General features: G+C 38.3%; 1 protein-coding gene and 1 pseudogene across 3 annotated transcripts in view; both read left to right on the top strand.

Moving 5' to 3' along the window:
* Positions 1 to 21,871, top strand: part of FGF14 (fibroblast growth factor 14) — a 678,189-nt gene that overhangs the window by 136,986 nt on the left and 519,332 nt on the right. The window lies entirely within an intron of this gene.
* LOC126940651 (60S ribosomal protein L39-like) lies at positions 1,561 to 12,219 on the top strand (annotated as a pseudogene). The gene has a single exon (XR_007720850.1). The product of XR_007720850.1 is annotated as a 60S ribosomal protein L39-like (transcript).

Here is a 21,871-nt window from a genome sequence, read left to right as displayed (position 1 = left end):
TTGACCTTTGGCGAATGGGCTGCATGATCAAGCAACTAGCAGGAGAAGAGTGAGATTGGGGATTTTGTCCTAATACCCTCTTCCTGACAGTCACTGTGGACCAACTGTGTCGTTTGACAATAGGTCATGGTTCCTCTGAGATCCTTCCCTGATTCCAGGTTTAAATAACCACTCCCCTCTTACCCTTTTTGACTCAGGTGTTTTAGCCCCCCACCATCTTTAGCTCCCAGATAGTGTTACTATCCTTTGTGATTTCTGTACAACCTGTATAGACTCGTAAATAATTCCTTTATAAACTCCCTACTCAACAAGAAATGTGTTATTTTCTGCTAGAACCCCAAATCGTACAGGACAAAATGAAGCCCTTAGACTTATTTGGTTTGTAGAAATATGCTTTAAGTGTCTGATATTGTCCTAGAAAAAACACAGACGATTTAATGGCCATGTAACTCAATCAGCTGAAATGGTCAGAACTTCTTTTTTTTTGGCCAGTTTTCATGCTTTATATATTTCATGCTTTCCACGTCAATAGTAGATGCTAATTTTATGGAGAAGGAGCAAAGAATGCAAATTTTTTTTGAGCCTCAACTTTGCGTTGGTGTCAGTGTTCAGCATTTCATTGTCCTTTGTAATCCTGGTATAAATCTCATAAGAAAGGTCTATTTTGCTTCAATTTTATAGATGAATATCATGAGTCTTAAATTGTTTCTCCAACTCTCAAAACTGGCAAATGACAGAGCTATGATTCAAACAGCTTTGATCTCAATTCATCTAAAATTGGTTTCCCAAATTTATTATACCTCAGAAGTACATAGAAATTCTTTTAAAAATACAAATTATTAGGATTATCTCAGATATGCCAAAAAAAAAAAAAAGAAAAAAAAAGGAAAGAGAAAACCTCTAGGGGTTCTCGATTTGGAAAGATTATCTAAGCCCTCACCCCTCACTTGGTGATTGTGATATGCAGCCAGTTTGGAAAGACTAAAGTTTCAAATTGATTCTGCCCCTAAATGTCAATCGACTTTTTCCCCCTGGTTCTTATATTTGGCCTTTCAAATACCTTAAACAGAGCCATATACCAGAGAGTGAATTATTTCACTGTCTAAGAGTGTTTATTCTGATTTTCCCTCTAGGTCACTTCTTAAACAAATTCTGAATTGTAGCAATTCTGCACGAACTAAAAGCAATGTGAATTATGTCCAGAAATATGGTACTAGAAATATTTTTATCTGTACTAACATTATTTAAAACAAAATTATATTATAGTCCATGAAAATACATAGAGCCTAAATTAGTAATTCTGATATATACAAAGTGAGCTCAGTATATGTTTTTGTAAAAGTTGACATAAAATGAGAATATTGGTATTGAATTACTTCATAATCTCTCTCTAATCTTCATGCACAATAGGTACTGTCTCTATTGGAGGTGCCTTTCATGTGTTTAAGGAATGAAGAAGAAAATGTGGTATTATATAAACCCTTAGGACTTGAGACTGAGTCTTTGTCCTATTCATCAAATTATAATACTACATAATTTTTCACTGCCTACTACTCCATTTCTCCATCTTTAAAATGACAGCAAGTCCACCTTACTAAAGTTCAAAGAAATATCCTATAAAATCTGCTCTTTAAAAAAATAAATCATCCTTTCTGTGCCATCGTGGTGTGTGCTTGACTCTGCTTCTCGCCATGTCTTCTCACAAGACTTTTAGGATTAAGTGATTCCTGGCCAAGAAACAAAAGCAAAATGATCCCATTCCCCAGTGGATTCAGAAGAAAACTGGTAATAAAATCAGGTACAACTCCAAAAGGAGACACTGGCGAAGAACCAAACTGGGTCTATACGGAATTGCACATGAGACGGCACACACATTTATGCTGTCTGAGGGTCGCAACCATATTACCATATCAAAATGAAAATGTCACCACTATCTGGAGAGTTGGACATATTTTGTTGGGAATATATTTTTTTCTATCTGAATCTGTTATGAATGTGTTGGTTTGCTGGGTTCAGTAATAAATACGTGAGACCTTTTGTTCAAATAAAAATCAATCAAGCACTGACTTCTGAGATGACATTAAATAAAAGTATCGAAATAAAAGCAATAAAATAAAGGTAAACATGAACTACTGTGGGCTTCATAAAAAGTCCAAATATCAATGAAAGTGTGTTATTCAACCATTGAGAATCCACCGCCTAACGTAATGCTTACCTGTTAGTAGGTGCTAAATTTTGGCTTTACTTGGCTATATTGGATCATTATTATATAATGTAACAGATATGTGCATGGATTTTTTAGAGCTACATTTATACTTGAAAATCTATCAAAATAATTACTCCTGCTAGGAATTTTAGAATGACTTTTTAATATAAACGTTTACCCACCAAGGAACAACAAGGTTAGAAGGGTCTCAGTGATAGGAATTGTAGCACCAGTTTTTCTTGATAAAGTTCCTCACACAGGGGAACAGAGTGAGCATGAAATAAAAAGTGATTTTTCCTTTTAAGTTTGATTGGTTGAAAGGGAGGTCCAAGCAACAGTAGGTATGAAATAATGATTCTGAATTTTTATTTCCGTTGTAGATAGCAAACGTTTGCTTCTGAAAAGCTTTAGAGTGTTTTAACCTAAATACCTAAATATTTCATCTTAAGCACTTAAAATGTTTAAGTGTTATAACCTTAAAATATTTTATTTTTAGCATCTATTAGAGTAAAAACAGTACAAATGTTTCTTGTTCTATCCATGAAAAAAAAATTTTCCCAATAATGTGATACCAAAAATCAGCATCTGCTTTATAACATTCACATCTGTTTGCTCAGTGGAATTTGCCCTGCCCTCAGCCACAACTAGTACTGAGTGAATCCACAAGCCTGCTGCTTCCGGGAAGAATCACGTAGCCAAACACTCAACTTCAATGGGCCCCCTTTCTCCATGCATCCTGATACAGTTGCTAATGAAGCCATGCATCCCATCTGTCAAGCATTTTGGGTGATCACACCAAAGAGGCCATGGGCAAAAAGACTCCTACATATGCCCAGCTCAACAAAACCTACTGGGTACGCCCTATTTTATTTTTAGGGTAATACTTTCTTCTTTATTTAAAATTCAATAGGAAAAATTTTGTCTTTAAAAACTTATGAAAGTCTTTGAAAATTAGACTGTTTAATTTGAATTCTAGGAATGTGCTTTTATATTTCCTTATGTGTGATGTATTTTTATAGAAGACATTGGACACTCAAAGCTGATAGCCACCCTTGTTAGAAAGGAACCATTTAGTCATTATTTCTGAGGCCTGCTGTCATCTTTCCTTCCCCAGTTTGGGAAAGAGAGGGTAGTATAACGGGTTATTTTGGAATATGCAAGACATGTGCTGATGAGCTATAATTACATAGTGACATCTTGGGAACTGCTATTTGGATGCTGCTTCCAGCTAATTTATAATTCTTTAAAGATGCTACATTCACATTGGTTTTCATTTACTTTCATTTTTTCCCATTTCTTTAAAGCTGGTAGCTTTGCTATTGGTTTAAATGTCTCAACGATTTTCTTCTATGACATCCAGCCAAGCTGAATTAAAATTTGTAACAGCCAAGAAGCTAAAGGTAAAGCTCCTTAAATATTTTCCAAAATTATCTAATTGCTTCTTACAAAACTTCTCCTTTGTTTTTGGTGCCTTGTTTTATCCTAATTGTCAGACAGTCCGAGTGGATCTTACTAGGATCCCATGATCTTTTTGCCCTTACTGGGGCCTGATGTCATTTTTTGTAGACACTGATCTAAAATAAAATGACATGAATCTGTTCAGATGAAACCATTTCAGTTATTCACTTTTTGGGTATCTGAGTGTCTCCTATGGACACAGTTTCTTCCCCCAGGTAGCTGACAATTTTCTGGGACAGGGGCAGGGAAAGAGGTGGCAACAATAGCGGGCACAATGGGAGTACTTCTCTGGAGGAGTTAGGAAAGGCGCTGGTAAGTAACTTCTCTGTTGAGACACATGGTATAATAGGCGTCATTCAGAGAAGGGGATAGGGCAAGGAAGAACACTTTAGGCACGGGAACAGTATGTCTCACAAGAAGGAGGTGAGAGCGAGCAGGCTACACTGGGTGTGTACTGCAAGTTGCTGGATAGGATAAAAGTTCTAAAGGCAAACTCAGCCCATTTATAGAATGTCTTAAAACATGGCCAGTTAGTTTTCCCTTGATCCTGATGCCCGTTTTGCTTCTTGGCATGTTACAGCAAATGAACAGGAGTCAATGTGATAGAGATAGCAAAGTTGTCTCTCTAGTCATCCTATTAGCATGTTGTAGTGAATTGGAGAAGAGAAGCAGCTGCAGGTTTGCAGAGGAAATCAAAACAGCAATTGCTGATACTCCCCATGGAACCATCAGGAAAGCTCAGCACAGAGAGGCTCTAGGGAGCCCAGCAGTCTGAAATGCTGCCATGTCAGTGCCTGGAGGGCATTGCTTTGCTCTCCACTGCATTTGATCCTCAATCTTCATTTGATACTGAAACAAACTTCCAGTAAAAAAAGCGTGGTTGGGTTTCCAAGATCAATGGTGAACTGATCTAATTTTTACTTGAGGCAACTTGAGATTTAGTTTTAACTTTAGATAGAAATATCTGAGAATTTGAGTACCAGTTACCCATTCAAAAGATAACTAGATTTCAACTCTGTCCCAAGGAAAATTTACGTAAAATTATTCTCTCCTCCCCTCCTCCCCCTTCTTTTCTTCTCTCCTCCTTCTCCTCCCCCTTCTCTTTTTCTTCTTTTCTGACTCCTCCTCCTCCTCTCTCTTTCTTGCCTGAAGATCAAGGGCTTCGCTAGTGATGTGCTCAACCTTAACCAACATGCAAATTATGAATCTCCTGAAAGGGGGTCAGGAACGTGGGAAACAGCTCCCTCTGTCTGGTGAGGACTGAAGACGTAGTATTTATACTTATGTTTTTAAAAGATGCAGAAAAAAATGCTCCTGCTTTTTTCCAGAGCAAAGATATAAAGCAATGGGTGTCATAGAAATAGTTACTGGAATCAGAGGCAGATTCCTACTTCTGGCTCTATCACAGACTAGCTATGTGGCATCTTGGGCTAGTATGGGATGTTCGGTGCCTTACCTTGATCCATAACTCAGCTTTGTTTGTTCTTCGTATAAAAAACATATGTGGAGAACCTAGAATCTTCTAGGTGCTATGCTGGCTTCTGGGAAATGTGAGGTAAAAACATCCTACCTTGATAGAGCAAAGAGTCAATGGGGGGAAGGCTCCCACAGGGGCGATAAATCCAGAGAGAAACAAATGCACAATGATAGTGGGATGAGGTATATGCTATGAGACAGGTGGACGTGAGTATCTACAAAAACAAGGAGGAGTATCACGTAACAGGGATTGGAGAACCAAGGTTGCAATCAGGGAAGTTTTTATATGCGAAGGGATGTTGGATGAACAACATAGAATGAGACTCTGTTTCAAAAAACAAAACAAAACAAAAAACCAGAAAAATAAAATCATTTAGGAGAGATAGCTGGGGGTGGGGATGTGCTCACAAAGGGAGTGTGGTCTGTTTAGGAGCTGTGAGGGGCTCAGTTTGTGTCCACAGGGCAGGTGTGTTGATGAGTGGTGGGCATGGACCTGGAGGGGTGAGCTGAGGCCAGAGCCGCACGCTGCCTAGCATGTCATGCTTTGGATCTCATCTGGAGAGTGGTGGGAGCCACTGAAGTCTTTCCACAGAGGAGTAAGATCATGATGTTCACATTTCAGGACAGCCTCTTTGTGCCATGGTAGTGCCCTTCACAAAATGAGCAGGTGAATGAGGAGATGATTTCTAACTTTTTCAAATCATGTTCTTTTTGAGAATATTAAAATTTTCTCTAGAAAAAATGCACATACAGGTAAAACTATCTATTAACTTCCTGGGAGGCATAAAAAGCCCCTGAAGTCCAACCATGGATCACCGGCTTATCAGCTCCCCATTGTAAAGGTCTGTGTTTACTTTTCACATTAGTTTTACTTGAATGGTATTTGTCCCAAACCTGCTTAAGAGATCCTGACTTTTTTACATTATTATTTGTATGTTCCTCATTCAGTTAATGAAATCAAGAGCACATCTCTCACAAAGCTCATGTGCAGCTCCTCTGACATTACTCACAGCACAGTAGGTGGAATCACTGATCCCTGGAGATGGCTATCATTCTAGGGAACTTGGGCTCAGGGATGGCGGAACGACCTATCTACTGTCATATTCTTCTCATGGGCTCCAGTCCCCAGACTGAAAGTATGGGGGCAAGAAATCAACACTCATGTAGGGATTTGGCAAGCAATCCCAAGCTCCCAGAGTCCTAGGCAGGCCAGTGTCTAGGGTGAGGCAGTCCCAAAAGGGAACTAAGACAGAGTTCCTCTGCCAATTGTGGCAGAGGAAAGGACACAGCAGCTTGGGCAAGCAAGAGGGGTGGAGGCAGGCAACCTCCACAGTCCCTTGGCCTCCTGGCCTCATTGGTGGGTGGGGCACAGTACAAATGGCTAGTCCCTCATATGTGGGCTGAAGCTGCTGCTGTGCTCCCAGCTTGATGTCATTTGGCTGTGTCCCCACCCAAATCTTATCTTGAATTGTAGTTCCCATAATTTCCGCATGTTATGGGAGGGACCTGGTGGGAGATAATTGAATTAGGGGGCGGCTTCCCCATACTCTTCTCATGATAGTGAAGAAGTCTTACAAGATCTAATGGTTTTATAAGAGGAAACCCCTTTCATTTGGCTTTCGTTCTTTCTTGTCTGCTGCCATGTAAGACATGCTTTTCACCTTCCACCATGATTGTCAGGCCTCTCCAGCCACGTGAAACTGTGGGTCCGTTAAACATTTTTCTTTGTAAATTACCCAGTCTCTTTAAGTATGTCTTTATCAGTAGCATGAGCACAGACTAATACACAGCTATAGGTGGAAGTGGCTGAGGAATTGGGCCAGAAAGGGACATTGGTTAGTTCAGCTTGAAGAGCTAGGAAGAAGAAAAGAAAGGAGAAGACTGAAGGTGGCCCCTCTAGGAACACTGCAGACTCTCAGCCTTGTCAAATGCTTGGGTTCTTGCATGAAGCTCTCCCTTTTCCTTGTGGCTTAGTGGCAGCAAGTATGCAAAATGAAAGTATTGATGGAAAAATATACATTGGCAGAAGATGGGTAGTTGGGGACTCTATTGGTTAGAAATGCACATGCATGCGGCCGGGCATGGTGGCTCACACCTGTAATCCTAGCATTTTGGGAGGTTGAGGCAGGTGGATCACTTCAGGTCAGGAGTTTGAGATCAGCCTGGCCTCTACTAAAACTACAAAAATTAGCTGGGCGTGGTGGTGCATGCCTATAGTCCCAACTACTCACTGAGGCAGAAGAATCACTTGAACCCGGGAGGTGGGGGTTGCGGTGAGACGAGATCATGCCACTGCTCTCCAACCTGGGAGACAGAGTGAGACTCCATCTCAAAAAAAAAAAAAAAAAAAAAAAAAAAAAAAAAAAAGAAGGAAAGAAATGGACATGCATGCAAAAAGGAAAAAAAAAGATGTCACATTAAAACCATCAGCAAACTAATGAAAGAATTTACTTCCAGAAAATGTCCTCATTATTGGAGGCAATGCATTTCTGTCTGTTGGTAGCTATGTTTTTTGTTTTTCTAATAGGTAAACCGTGTATACCTACCATTATATATTCTGATGCTATTGTTATCAGAGAAATGCCAATTTTAAGTTAGCTGATGCTTAGTTTTGTAATAATTTTACTGCCTTTATTATGCCAATTATTATGCAAGCCAGTTCTCCTTTTTCCTTATATACCAGATCAAGTTCAATACAAGCCACCACATTCAGATAGAAACGTGTTAATTCCATGTGAAAAGTGAAGGTAAATGGATGTCATTTCATTGAGCAAAAATACCATTTATTTTTTCAACATATTTTCAGTTCTTGACCAATTATTTTAACTCAAAACTACTTAGATTTAATTTATAAACCTTATATTGCATAACATATAACTTGAAGTCAAACTCTTCTACAGGGACTAATTTTATTGTATTATCAGCATCAACTCTTAATTTTAAATCAAGCAATGTCACCCATTTGTTAAGCTTCCCTTATGTTCTAGCATGAGCAATTACTAGTAAGTTATGTAATAATTTAGGACAGATCTTGTGGAGGAAGTAAGTTCTGCTTAAAATGTGGGAAATTCCAGAAGATGTGTTAACTCTTTAGAGCATCTGATTCAGTAGTTCCCAAGGGAAGTTTGAGAAATGTTCCAACAAAATTTGACAAGTTGCTAGGCACCTCTGTTTTAACTTCTGCATTAGTTACTTTTTTCTTTCTTTTTTTTTTTTTTTTTGAGACAGAGTCTCGCTGTGTCGCCCAGGCTGGAGTGCAGTGGCATGATCACGGCTCACTGCAACTTCGACCTTCTGGGTTCAAGTGATCCTCCCAACTCACCTTGCTGGAGTACCTGGGACTACAGTGTGTCCCACCATGCCTGGCTAATTTCTTTTAATTTTTTTTTTGTAGAGATGGGGTCTCCCTGTGTTGCCCAGCTGGTCTTGAACTCCTAAACTCTCGGTCTTCCAAAATGCTGGGATTACAGGCGTGAACCACCATGCCTAGCCTATTAGCTACTTTTGAAAGACTTCATAGAATGTATGTGACCTGTGTTCTCAATCTTGTTTTCATTTCTCCCTCTCTTTCATCAACTCATACCATTCCTTTATGTTTCCAAATCAAAACACTGCTCCATCCTGATTTAGAGTTTGAGTTATTGCCATGCCTCACCTGTCTCCAAGTTGAAACTGGATGGTCTTGGGTATTTTCCAATCAATGAGTTTTTTTTTTTAAATTATTGTCAAATTCAAGTTTATTTTCTAAAACCTGTTTCTCCACCAGAACCAGTCCCACCATCACGAATGCCTTGTAAAGGTTTCCTGACATTAAGTTTAAAGGAAGATGCATTGAAGTACCAAGGTTACAGTCCTAAAGCAGCATGCTCACTCACAATATTAGCCCGTTAGAAGTTAGGTGATGGTAAGTGTCTCTGCAGACCTATGGTCTTAACTAGCTAGACATGTATAAGATCAGGCACTAGTAGCCTTTTTTCTCCCAGCAGAAGTGTCTGAGACAGAAGGAAGGCTGTTTTTCTTCATCTACTTGCCCCCCAGAAGCAGAATTCCTTGATGAGATAATTACTTACTCACAACTTACCCAGGAAATCACATTACTTTGTGATCTTGCCTCATTTATAAGCAAGGGTAAGTCTTCCATCATAGGACCTTTCTGACTGTATCTCTGCCTGTGGGTTAATAAGACAACTGATTGAACGTGACAGTCTCTTTTCTTTTGTGATTTATAAATCTTATTTATTCCTTTAAATGGGTTGCTTCCCCCTCTCATCTGCTTTATTTCTCCTTTATTTATTGTGTGATAATGTCATGTAAAAAGCAAAGGCAAATGGATGTTATTTCTTTGGGTAAAAATGTTATTTATTTTTCAACAATTTTTGGTTCATGTTTTGTGGCTGACTGAATGGTTTTCCTGTCACTCTACTTGATACCGAAAGATGGTTGGACATTTTGATTTCCCCTCTGGCCTTTCCTCTCCCTTTCAAGATCAAATCGTGCTCAAATTTAATCAGAATAAGTGACCAAAGGAGTAATAGAATATAGAAGAATAATTTACTATCTCTGGAACTCGGTGATGAAAGAGGGAAATTTTGAGGTGGTCTGCACTGTCTTTCTGGTTGATGATGTCTAAATGATTCACTTTTGATTCATGGAAACAGCACTGTGAACAATGACCAGAATAAAAGGGGTTTCACATTTGACATTTTGTTCCAAAGCAAGAATCATTATGGTAAATTTACATGAAACTGTCTCAGATGATCAATGATTTAGAGGTATCACCTATCTATTTCCTAAAATAGTCTATTAACAATTAATTAAAACATGAAGCAAGTTGGTGAGAGGAGTCCATAGCCTTCAATCTCTATATTTTCTCCAGGTCTCCAGGACTTCAACTATGTCAGTGGTTCCCACTGGGAGCCATTTTGCTCCTCAGGGGACATTTAGCAATGTCTAGTACATTTTTGGTTGTTATAACTGAGGGATGATGCTACCTGCATTTAGTGGGTAGAGGCCAGGGATGCTGTTGAATTTCCTACCATGAACAGGACACCTCCCCACCACAGAATTCTTCAGCCCCTGCAAATGTCAAAAATTCTGCTGTTGAGAAACCCTGATCTGTACCAAAGCTAGGACCATGTGGTAGGTCTTCCTTACAGATAGCCTCAAACAGAGGTCTTCTAGAGACTTCTGGCCATCAGAATTCTTAGGAATCTTAATAAAGTATAAAATTGCTTCTGAGTTCAGGGTTATTTGGAGTGACAAAGAAGCTCCTGGACTCTCCTGGAAGCTCCTGTAAACCCAACTATGAGGATCTTGGTTGAGCCCCTGAGCTCCACCTGTAACGTATTTTCAGCTATGACCTCAGATCTGATCCAGAGCTCCAGTAGATCCCCCAGGCTGACTTTGCCCATCTCTAACATTTTGGGACAATGGTCAAACCGTTACAGACACCCTGCATTGTGAGTTTATGCCATAGGCACTCGCTGTGAGATTAACAAAAATATTAACCAAGTTAACTTTATAAAGGCCACTATCCATGTTATGTTTTTGGAAGTTTTGGGATTGTTTGAGGTTGTTAACTTAATGAGCAATTTTTCCAAATAATGGAGAAATTCACCATCACCAACCACTGTTGCCCTCTTGCTGGGGTGGAAACCTTACTACCCTTAGGTGGTGGTACTGTGTGCTGTGTTCATTGTCTGCCTTCACTTGACCTATATTAGTTCAAAATCACATGAGATGAGGGAATAAAGTCTTCATCTTTCTTGAGGGGAGGGACAGGAAAGAGACTTGTGTCAATGAAATGGAAATTTTCCTATCCCGGTTTACTTCTAATCACAAGGGTTCCATAATTAAGAGGCTTATATAGCATTTAAAGTTTATTTGTTTATACAGTACAGTTTACAGTTTACGGTACTTTCACCTCCAGTCAGCTTTCTATATCTGATTCCACATCCCAATCCAACTAACCACAGATCGAAAATATGCAGGGGGAAAAGCCCATAAAGAATAAGAGTACAACAAAAGCCAAAATAGACAATGGTATCTAATTAAACTAAGGAGCTTCTGCACAGCAAAATAAACTATCATCAGAGTGAACAGGCAACCTACAGAATTGGAGAAAATTTTTGCAATCTGTCCATCTGACAAAGGGCTAATATCCAGGATCTACAAAGAACTTAAACAAATTAACAGGAAAAAAACAACCCCATCAAAAAGTGGGCAAAGATATGAACAGACACTTCTCAAAAGAAGACATTTATGCAGCCAACAGACATATGAAAAAAAGCTCGTCATCACTGGTCATTAGAGAAATGCAAATGAGAACCACAATGAGATACCATCTCACACCAGTTATAATGGTGATCATTAAGAAGTCAACAACAGATGCTGGAGAGGATGTGGAGAAATAGGAACACTTTTACATTGTTGGTAGGAGTATAAATTAGTTCAACCATTGTGGAAGTCAGTGTGGTGATTCCTCAAGGATCTAGAACTAGAAATACCATTTGACCTAGCCATCCTATTACTGTGTATATACCCAAAGGATTATAAATCATTCTACTATAAAGTTGCATGCACATGTATGTTTATTGTGGCACTGTTCACAATAGCAAGGACTTGGAACCAACCCAAATGCCCATCAGTGATAGAGTAGATAAAGAATATGAGGCAAATATACACCATGGAATACTATGCAGCCATAAAAAATGATGAGTTCATGTCCTTTGCAGGGACATGGATGGAGCTGGAAACCATCATTCTCAGCAAACTAATACAAGAACAGAAAACCAAACATCCCATGTTCTCACTCATAAGTGGGAGTTGAACAATGAGAACACATGGACACAGGGAGGGGAACATCACATACTGTGACCTGTTGGGGGATGGGCAGCTAGGGGAGGGATAGCATTAGGAGAAATACCTAATGTAGATGACGGATTCATGAGTGCAGCAAACCACCATGGCATGTGTATACCCATGTAACAAACCTGCACGTTCTGAGCATGTGCCCATTTAACCAGAACTTAAAGCATAATTTAAAAAAAAAAGAAAAAATAAGAATACAATGATAAAAATACATATAAGAAACAATGCAGTATAACAGCTCTTTACATCACATTTGCATCGTATTAGGTATTCTAAGTCATCTGGAGATGATTTAAAGTATATGGGAAGATGTGCCTAGGTCATATGCAAATACTATGCCATTTTATAACAGGGACTTGAGTATTTGCAAATTTGGGCATGTGTGGGAGGTCCTGGAACCAGTCCCCTCAGATACCAAGGTACGGCTATATTTCATGAAATCCTCGCCTTGTGAAGCAAGTTATTATTACTGATTCCATTTTATTGATGAGGGAATCGAAGCTCAGCAAAGTTGTACAGCAGTTAAGTGGGAGAATCAAAACCTGGTTTTGCCCCATAAAACCAGTGAGTTTCCCACTCTAGCAGGGCTAGGCCTTGCCTCAGTGGCCTCAGCCATGTAAAAAAGTACATGTCAACCCTTAGGATGTGTCCTGCTCCAGTTCTTCCCATGCTACCTACATTTGGCAAGTGGCTCTTTTTTTTTTTTTTTCTATTTGGTTGCAAAAGGTGCATAAAGCCTTTCCCAGCTATCTTCTTTCCTAACATGGTCCAGACAGATCAGATTAGCCACATCAATATACAGGTGTCTGGGGTCAATAAAACATTGTGACTGGACTGGTACAGCATTATGGTGATAATTAATTTTATCCATTTGTGGGTCATAGCCTCTGTAGGCTGAGATGCAGAGGAACAAAAAAAAATGAGTTTTATGGATTCATAAATTTCATTTCAAATTTATCAGTGATATTTAGATAAGGGTGTGCTTTTGGCAATAAAGGGAACATTGTTTGGGGATTGGATGAGGCTTGGTAGAAGGAGAGATTTGGTAACAATACTTGGAGGATGCAGGAAGAGAAGTCTAAAAAGAGTCATGTAAAGGGTGTGGCATCTGATTTCCACTGAAGCACCAGGGAGGCTGGGTTCCAATTGCCCTGACGTGAATTTGGAAGATGTGCCTCCTCTGGTTGTGCAGAGCATAGCTAGTAGAGAAAACCCAAATCCTACAGGCTCAGAACTGGATGGCTGGCATCTCCACTGGACTTTAGCCCTCCTCACCCCTGGTTTTTGTCCTTTATGTAGTGTACAAACTTTACTGTCTACAGCAGTCCTCAGGATGAAAGAAACGCTGTTTCATCATGAGTTCCTGTTTCTTGGTGTTTTAAAAGATTTAATTTGCAAGTGAGTAAAACAAAATCCAACAAGCCAACAGAAAAGGTTCTTGGGGAACCAACAGTTTTTACAAAGTCCAGAGGCTTGGAGTGCCATAAAAGCTCAAGCCTTCACTCAGAGCCTTCTGACTGGGTGCAGCAGCAGACAGGTGGATTGCAAGACAGGAAATAAAAGGAATTTTCAAACAGACATCCAGGCCTTAAGAAGCCAGCAGCCCGGAGGGAACCTTGTACCTCTATCTCCATAGTTCCCAGAGACAAAGATACCATACCAGTGAGTAGTGATTCGATGTAGCATTTATGTTTATAATGAAAACTTTGTGTAATAAAAATCTGAATGATGTTCAGGGGTTTTATTTTCAATGGTTGATATTTTCAAGTGTTAAAGTTTCTAGGAGAAAGTTCTGGTTATCCAGAAAATTCATGTATGTAAGATTCTTAATTTCTCAATGAGGTTAGCTAAGCAAAGATTTGCAGAAAAAGTACTCTAAAGATATTTTATTATAACATTTATAAATAAAGGAATAACATTAAATAGGTCCTTCTTTGGAATAAGTCATTATGTATGTAGGCATTCCTAAATATGTTTTATGGGATAGAGATTTAGTAATATGCCAAATGTATAGACCAATGCTTTTCAAACTCTGTTTAATGAAATATTAATCTTAGTTTATCAACATATTAATCAGCATTCTTTGAAACAAATATTTCTCTTTAAATAGATTTGGGAAATATCAGGGTTAACAAAGTGAACAGACTTCCTTATTGCAGGATTTCTCAGGGCTTTTAATATATCACAATGCACTGTGATTACCCAGAAGGGGAACATAATATTCAATTCCAGTCACACTTATGTCTGAACTCATTAAAAATCAACTCCACTTTGCCCACCCTGTTCCTTTACACATTGGTGGGGGTGGTCTGCTTTTCCTTTGGAGGAGGCTTGGATGAGGCTGTGATATTTGATCACTTTCAGATAATGAAATTCCTCTTGATATAAAAACAGACTTAATTCCAAAAGTAAATGCACAAATACTGTGCAAAAATTAAGATTCCAAAGAAGTGCATTAACTTTGGACTTCTCCCAGGTCAGAGGAGGTTCACATTGGAAGCCTGTGTCCCAGAGAAATTGTGGCTGTCCTCTCCTTGCGCACTTCCTCCCTTTGGCAACTGCATTTAGCTCCCCGATAGGGCGCAGTGTAGGTAAGAGGCTAAGCAGAAAGACAGTTGTGACCTAGCTCTGTTGCTTTCTGTCAACTTGGCTGATGTTAAAGCTTACTCCTTCCAAGATGGTGCTTTAAGGGGCGTCCTCTCCAACAGTTCCATTGATAGGGAACCCATGTGTCTTTATACCCTGGGGGTGGTCTTCTTACATAAGCGGGATCAAGACCATCTCCCTTTCTTTTATGGCGGGCCTGGTCCGGGGAGGAGTACTCATGCCTCCCACTTAGACTACTCTCAGAGAGGATAGCCAGTCCTCCCAGCCTATGGTAATTGGTTCTAGAGTCCATGAGAGATTTCTCATGAGGAGGCAGAAGAAAATGCTCTGCACTCTAACTCTGAAGAAATCCTTTATGTATCTTTGAATTGCACCAAAGAATTCAAGAGATGTGAAAGAGTATTCCAAGACTGTTGATTAGGAATTGGGGAACAGGAAGGAAGTGCTCTCTTTCACTAGGATATCTGAGGACCACCAGATTGGTAACTCAGTTGAAATAGACACAGGTGAAGTCCTATGTCAACTTTCAGTGTTACATATTTCAACACAGAAGATAACAGAAGATACCCTCGAACGTGAATGCACCCATGTGCGCACGTACACACACACACACACCCCTCTCAGTACCATACCATAATTCTCTGAGCTGTTGGTCACTCTCACACACAGTCTGCATTCCACACTGTCTGCTCTGTCCATGACCCTCAACAACAGCTACCATCATTCTGCAGAACTACTGTCTTCAAGGCCAACGTTTTCTTTCTGATTGTGGTCAATTTCCTTTTTTTTTTTTTTTTTTTTTTTTTTTTTTTTTTTTTTTTAGCACTTATGCTCTCTGACCATTTTAGGAATTTCCCTTCTGATTTGAACATCATTTTGGTATCCAAGTTCTGTCTACTTTTTTAACCAGTTCTTGCTCACTGTATCTCCTTTTCCTTGTTCTCAAGTAAGGGAGTAACAGGGATAAACTCCCACTCCTTGGTAAATCCATCATTTTTGGAAATCTCATCCATTGTGGTAAATGCTCTTAAATTGTCATCTTCAGGCCATGACTTCCCTTTAGCCTCCATTCACATGTTTCCAGATATATGTCTGCACTGAGCATTCCGTGGCTCTACATAGATGCCCCATCGTACCTAGAACCCATGTATCTTAAACTCAATCCTTTCTTTCCCAGGACATTACTTCCTGCACTTCCTTAGTCTATCAATGGCACTGTTATTCTCCTGATCATCTAGACTTGAAAGTTTGGGGTTTGGACTCCTACTGCTCCCTTGCTTTATATGTAATCAGTCATCAAATCTCAATCACTCTTTTCTTTTAATGCTTCTTTCACCTTTCGTTCTACTGCCTGTCTTGTTCAGTTATTTTTCACATCATGAAAGATGGTGTGCATGTTTTTTCTCCCTTCACTTTTTCTTTCTGCATGTAATATGTTTTGTGTATTTCACCTGAAGTCATCCTAAAACATGGCTTTCATTCTGTTAATTCCTGGTGCAAAATACATGGCTCACAATTTCCTGGCGAATTTAATCCAAACTTAGCCCAGAACCCGAACCTCTTGGTAATCTGGCCCCCATCTCCCTCTCCCACTCTGTACTCCACTTTTCCCTTTATACAAACACTATGCTTGAGTCAGACTGTTCTCCACATTTTTATACTGAACACATCAAGTCTACTTTCCACCCCTCTACTTTTACTGGAATCTTGACTATCTCAAATAAGATATATGTACTCTAAACCTCTGTAAAATGCATGTCTATAGCTCTGTCTCATTTTATCTGTTTCCTCATTTTATTTTAGTTGGTAAAGAAATATACATTAATAAGAGTCAAAAAGAAAGGGACAATATTTTCTACTTCTTTATGTATTCCAAAATGCTGAAAGCTATGCGTTACAAGCAAAGCAAAGTATATACTTCAAAAAAACTTTTATTTTAGGTTCAAGGGTACATGTGCAGGTTTGTTATATAGATAAACTCGTGTCATGGGGGTTTGTTGTACAGATTATTTTGTCACACCAGGTACTAAGCCTAGTACCTAATAGTTGCTTTTTTTCTGTTCCTCTCCCTCCTCTCGCACACCACCCTCAAATAGGTCCCAGTGTCTGTTGTTTCTCTCTTTGTGTTCATATGTTCTTGTCATTTAGTTCCCACTTATAAGTGAGAACATGCAATATTTGGCTTTCCATTCCTATGTTAGTTTGCTACGGATAAGGGCCTCCAGCTCCATCCACATTCCTGCAAAGGACACGATCTTTTATTTTATGGCTGTGTAGTATCCCATAGGATATATGTACCATGTTTTCTTTACCCAGACACATATATACGTGTATATATATACACGCACACGTATACATATACGTATATACATATATGTATATATACTATATACACATATACTATATACTATGTATACTATATACTATGTATACATATACATATATACATATACGTATATACACATATATGTATACGTGTATGTGTGTGTATATATATGGTTCCATATAAAATTTAAAGTAGTTTTGTTTAGTTCTGTAAACAATGTCATTGGTAGTTTGATAGGAATAGCATTAAATCTATACATTGCTTTGTGGAATATGGCCATTTTAAGCTAATTTGATGTTGATTGATTGAAACATAATAGAGTCAATCATTAACTGCCTAACAGTCCATCATTAACTGCCTAACAAACCTGGATATAAAATTTCCTCATTTTCCCCAATGAATAACAAGGATTTGTGTTTCTCTGTGTTGAAATTTGCTTTGCCTTCTCTGTCAGTGCCAACTCCATCTGTTTTAAGTGCTTTTGCATGGCGTGGGGATAAAAGTTGAGGATTTGCCATTACACTTTCAAACCAACTCACATTGATTTTCAAAAGGTAGCCTAGACAGTTACATCTGTGTAGCATTGCTTGCTTTCTTTGTTAATTCAACATTTGAACGCTGATTGGCAATTTGAAAATCTTAACAACATTATAATGACTGCCAAGGGGTGTAACAACTTTGATATTCTTGGTCATTTGCTTTATCAATTCTCATATTGAGTATGATCATTCTTAAATTTTTTGACAATACATATAGCAAAAGCAGTAGTCTTGACATAAAGGAGAGATGAATTCTGTGAATATATCTCCCAGTGGCCTATCTGATATCTTGGCTAAATTACTTGAACTTTCTGTGCTTCACTTCTTTTCGAAGACAAGAGAAAATGATAATGTCCACCTATCACATAATCTGTTTTAGAAAGAAAGGAATGAAACAAAACATTGGTGATGTTTTATGTACCATGATCAACTGCAAGTAAAGTTTTTCAAGTGGTAAGTAGGAAAAATGAAGACATCCGGTTTTTACCAGATTGTAAGCTGCTAAGTTTATGTTTTTCTTACTATACTTTAAAATTGTATGCACTTGATCTATCTTGCACACAGATTTGTTCCTGAATATTGAGCAAAAATTTAAATTTTAAATATCAAATGACACTTTAAAAACATATCTCAATTCTCATATTTGTTTTTTGAGGGTAATAGAAGCCCTCAACACATGCAGTGTGCTTATTAAATGAGGTAGTGCTGAGAGGTGTTTATTTAGTCCAGAGGATAGTGTGTGTTCAGGAAATGCTATCATCCTATTACAATTATTTTTCATGAAGTCCTTATAAAATTAACAATCTAAAGGAAATTATATAGAAATATTAATGGTAGCAGAATTTGAGTTTATGGATAATTTTTTTCTACTTCTAAGTTGCTATTATTTATTTAATAAATTTACTCCTTCATTTAGAAACCTTTCAATTGAATCCCTCCTATATGCTAGGCACTTTGATGAGCCCCAGTCATGAAAATAAAAATAAGGCCAACATGATCCTTTCTTGGTGAAACTTAGTCTACATTTTAAAAAGACTCATCATAAATACTTTAAAGACATTTCAGTAATTGTTCTCTAATGTTTTCTAACTACCAGCTTCTAATAGAAGTGTTTATATTTACAAACTGCTATAAGCATAGGGAGACACACCTGCATTATTCTTTTGGATCTGAATTGTTACAAGTAACTCTTAGGAGAGGCTGTCTGTGTACCTTGTCTTTTTATAGATATGATTGCATGACTCACTCAAGTTCAGGTAGGCCATAGATGGCATTTGGGATCATTTAAAGAAGGAGCACACATACAGAGCCGATTTGTCCACTGGTTGGGATTTCTGAAAAGAAGATGTGATAAATATCTCTGCAGGCATTCCCTAAATTGAGAGCAACTGCTTTTCTTATCTTTTGATGTTGATTAGAGGTAGTTGGTAGTTTCCACATTTTATGTTATAAGAATAAATTGGTGTTTTTTCTACTACCTTATTGAAAGACTATTATTGTGAAATTATATCATTTCTGGGTTTAAACACATTAAATCTGTTTTCCTCTGTGTATTTGTGTGTGTTAACGGAAACATAAGTGGTTCTTCCCTGGAAAGGTATCCTAGGATATAAGAGGACGTCCACATGGCCTCTGCTGGGAGGGAGCACAGCTGCTTTCTCTGTACTGGGTCGGGCACATTTCATTGGCATTTTCAATAGTTTTTACTTGAGAAGAAGATATATTTGCCTCACAAAACCAGTTGTGTGATAAAATGGCACCATGATTTTTACCTGAATAAAATATTCAGCTCGTTGTATGCAGTGGCATGAAAAACCTAAAGGACTTGAGATAATTCATATAGATTCACGTGACAGTTGTACACTTGGCTCTCATCCATTGCTTCCTCAAAAGCCTTCAAACTTCTTTAATTTGATGATAATATAATTTTAAGGAAGTTTTTTTTTTTCATTTTAAGTGCTGTGCTTATTTATTTATTTATTAGCTCGTGCAGTTGTGTGTGTGTGAATTGGTCAAAAAGTAGAACCCTAGGAAACCAGAGAGGTTGTGAGAGCTGCACAGAAACCATGGCATCCCTATTTTTATGTATCAGGGATGAGATTTTTACTCCACAACCAACTTGCAAGTTACACTTCTCAACAAAAGAACTCAGGACAAATACAGAACTCAAAAATGCAGAATTCAGACCCAGCACAGATCTATAGTGCTCCACAAATTCCAAGAAGATTCAGTCTCAGAGTAATAAGTACCAGTTTCAATTTTATGGGACACACGAAGAATACAGACTGCCTTTGTAGTATTCTCATTGAAAACTTAGAATTTAGGGAAAACTTTGAAGGAATCACACAGATAAGGAATTAGCACTTACTAAATATAATGATGAGGGGCTTGTACACTGGGAAAAGCATCCCAGTGCAGAACAGGATGGGATGAGAATAGTAAGAGATGCTTGAGAGCATCTGCTTAGTCGAGACAACACAAGAAGAGAAACCTGAGCAGGACTTGAAATGAAAGAGTTCTTATCAACATAGTTGCCAAAAGATTTTTAATAGTGTTTCAGTGAGAGGAACTGTTCTTTGCAGCTGTTTTCTGTATTTATGCTCATTAATTACAGCACTACTGCTAGTAGCTTCACTCTTGCTTACCATCTATTTGCCAGTTACCAGGCTAAACACTTATTTTAACATCATGTGGTGGATTGTCATACTCTCTTATTGCATACATTTCATCAAGGGCCAGAGAAATGTAAAAAAAAAAAATTATCAAAGTCACACAGCTCTTAATTATGAGACCTTGGTCTTCCTGCCTGCTTTCCATTTTACCATACTTTTTATCACACTGATACCCCAACTTATTTTATATCAGTACTTGAAAATTAGTTTTTTTGTTGTTAATTATTTCAACTGAACAATTCAATTATGTGTTGTTATAAACAAATGTCGGGCTTAGATATTTATCACCAATGACTTGGGTTTATACAATTATGTAATCTATTTTGGACTTTAAAATATTTTTGAATTATCAGGATTCCATATTCAAATGGGGTTCCTGCTGAGAAAGGTGGCATTAAAAGGCAGAATTTGGTTGAACAAGTCGATTTCTTCTGTATTTGTGATGGTAAAAGCTAAGCTGCTATGACAAAGAGACAGTCACTTAAAGAAGATAGAAAGTTATTTTTCTCTTATTATAGTTCAACCAATTTAGTCTGACACAGTAGCTTGGCTTTGTTATGTTTTTAAGAGACCCAGCATATTTCCATGTTGTTGCTCTACTATCCTTCAGGGCTTTGTTATAGCTGACCACCATTATGTTCCTGTTTTGGCTTATGAGGAAATAAGAAAAAAGGAATAGTGGAGTTCGTAACTGAGGTTTTATGGCCAAGCTTTGGAAGTAGAACACAATATTTTTACTCACTTCCATTGATAAGAACCTAGTCACATGACTAACCCTAAAAGCAAAGGAGGTTGGGAAATGTAGTCTCTAGCTGTGCAGCCCGATGCCTAGGGCAAGAGTAGAGAACTGATTTTGAGGGAAAGCTTGTCTGTCACACATTGGAAGGAGTAGTATTCTAAAAAGACAGAATTGGTTAAACAAACGGATTTCCAAGCAAAATACTGTGAAAAGGACAAAGACTATATGTAAAGTGCATATGCCCAGAGGAGATAATGCATGTGCTATGGTTTGAATGTGTCCCCCCAAAAGAATATGTTGGAAAATGAATCCCCAATGCAGCTGTGTTACGTGGTGGAGCCTAATGAGAGTTGGTTAGGGCATGAGGACCCTGATGCCACAGGAATGGATCAATGCTGTTATCATGAGAGTGGGCTCATTTTCATGGAACGGATTCCTTATAAAATGATAAATTTGGGCCCCTTTTCTCTCTATCTCTCTTGCTCTCTCTTTGGCCTTCCACTATCTGCTATAAGATGATACCGCAAGAAAGCCTTTGCCAGATGCTGGCCCTGATCTTGGACTTGCCAGCCTCCAGAGCCAGGAACCAATTAATTTCTGTTCGTTATAAATTACCCAATCTCAGGAATTTTGTTACAGCAACAGAAATGGACTAAGACATCATGACACTTCACAGTATGGTCAGGGCTTGGCTCTTCCTGCCTGTCAGATTCTTTTTGTCATATTTACAACTTAAGTGCAACTTAAATGTAATATTTTCTGTGTTTCCTGAGGAATATTCAAGAAAGAGGGAGTTAAGAGAAGGACCACTTAGGACCTCTTTGAGCTAATAACTTATTTACACAGTTTACAAATATTTTACCTATATTTCATTTTGTTTTAGCCTCCCAAACTAGGTTATTCTGATGAGGCTCATTATACAATACTTTATACTTGAAATTCAGACAATGACTTGAAGGAACAGGGGTTTAACCTCAA

This window comes from Macaca thibetana, chromosome 17 (assembly GCF_024542745.1).
Source record: "Macaca thibetana thibetana isolate TM-01 chromosome 17, ASM2454274v1, whole genome shotgun sequence".
Taxonomy (NCBI): Eukaryota; Metazoa; Chordata; class Mammalia; order Primates; family Cercopithecidae; genus Macaca; species Macaca thibetana.
Note: the sequence above shows the minus strand (reverse complement) of the source record. Positions and strands in the feature narration are given on the sequence as shown.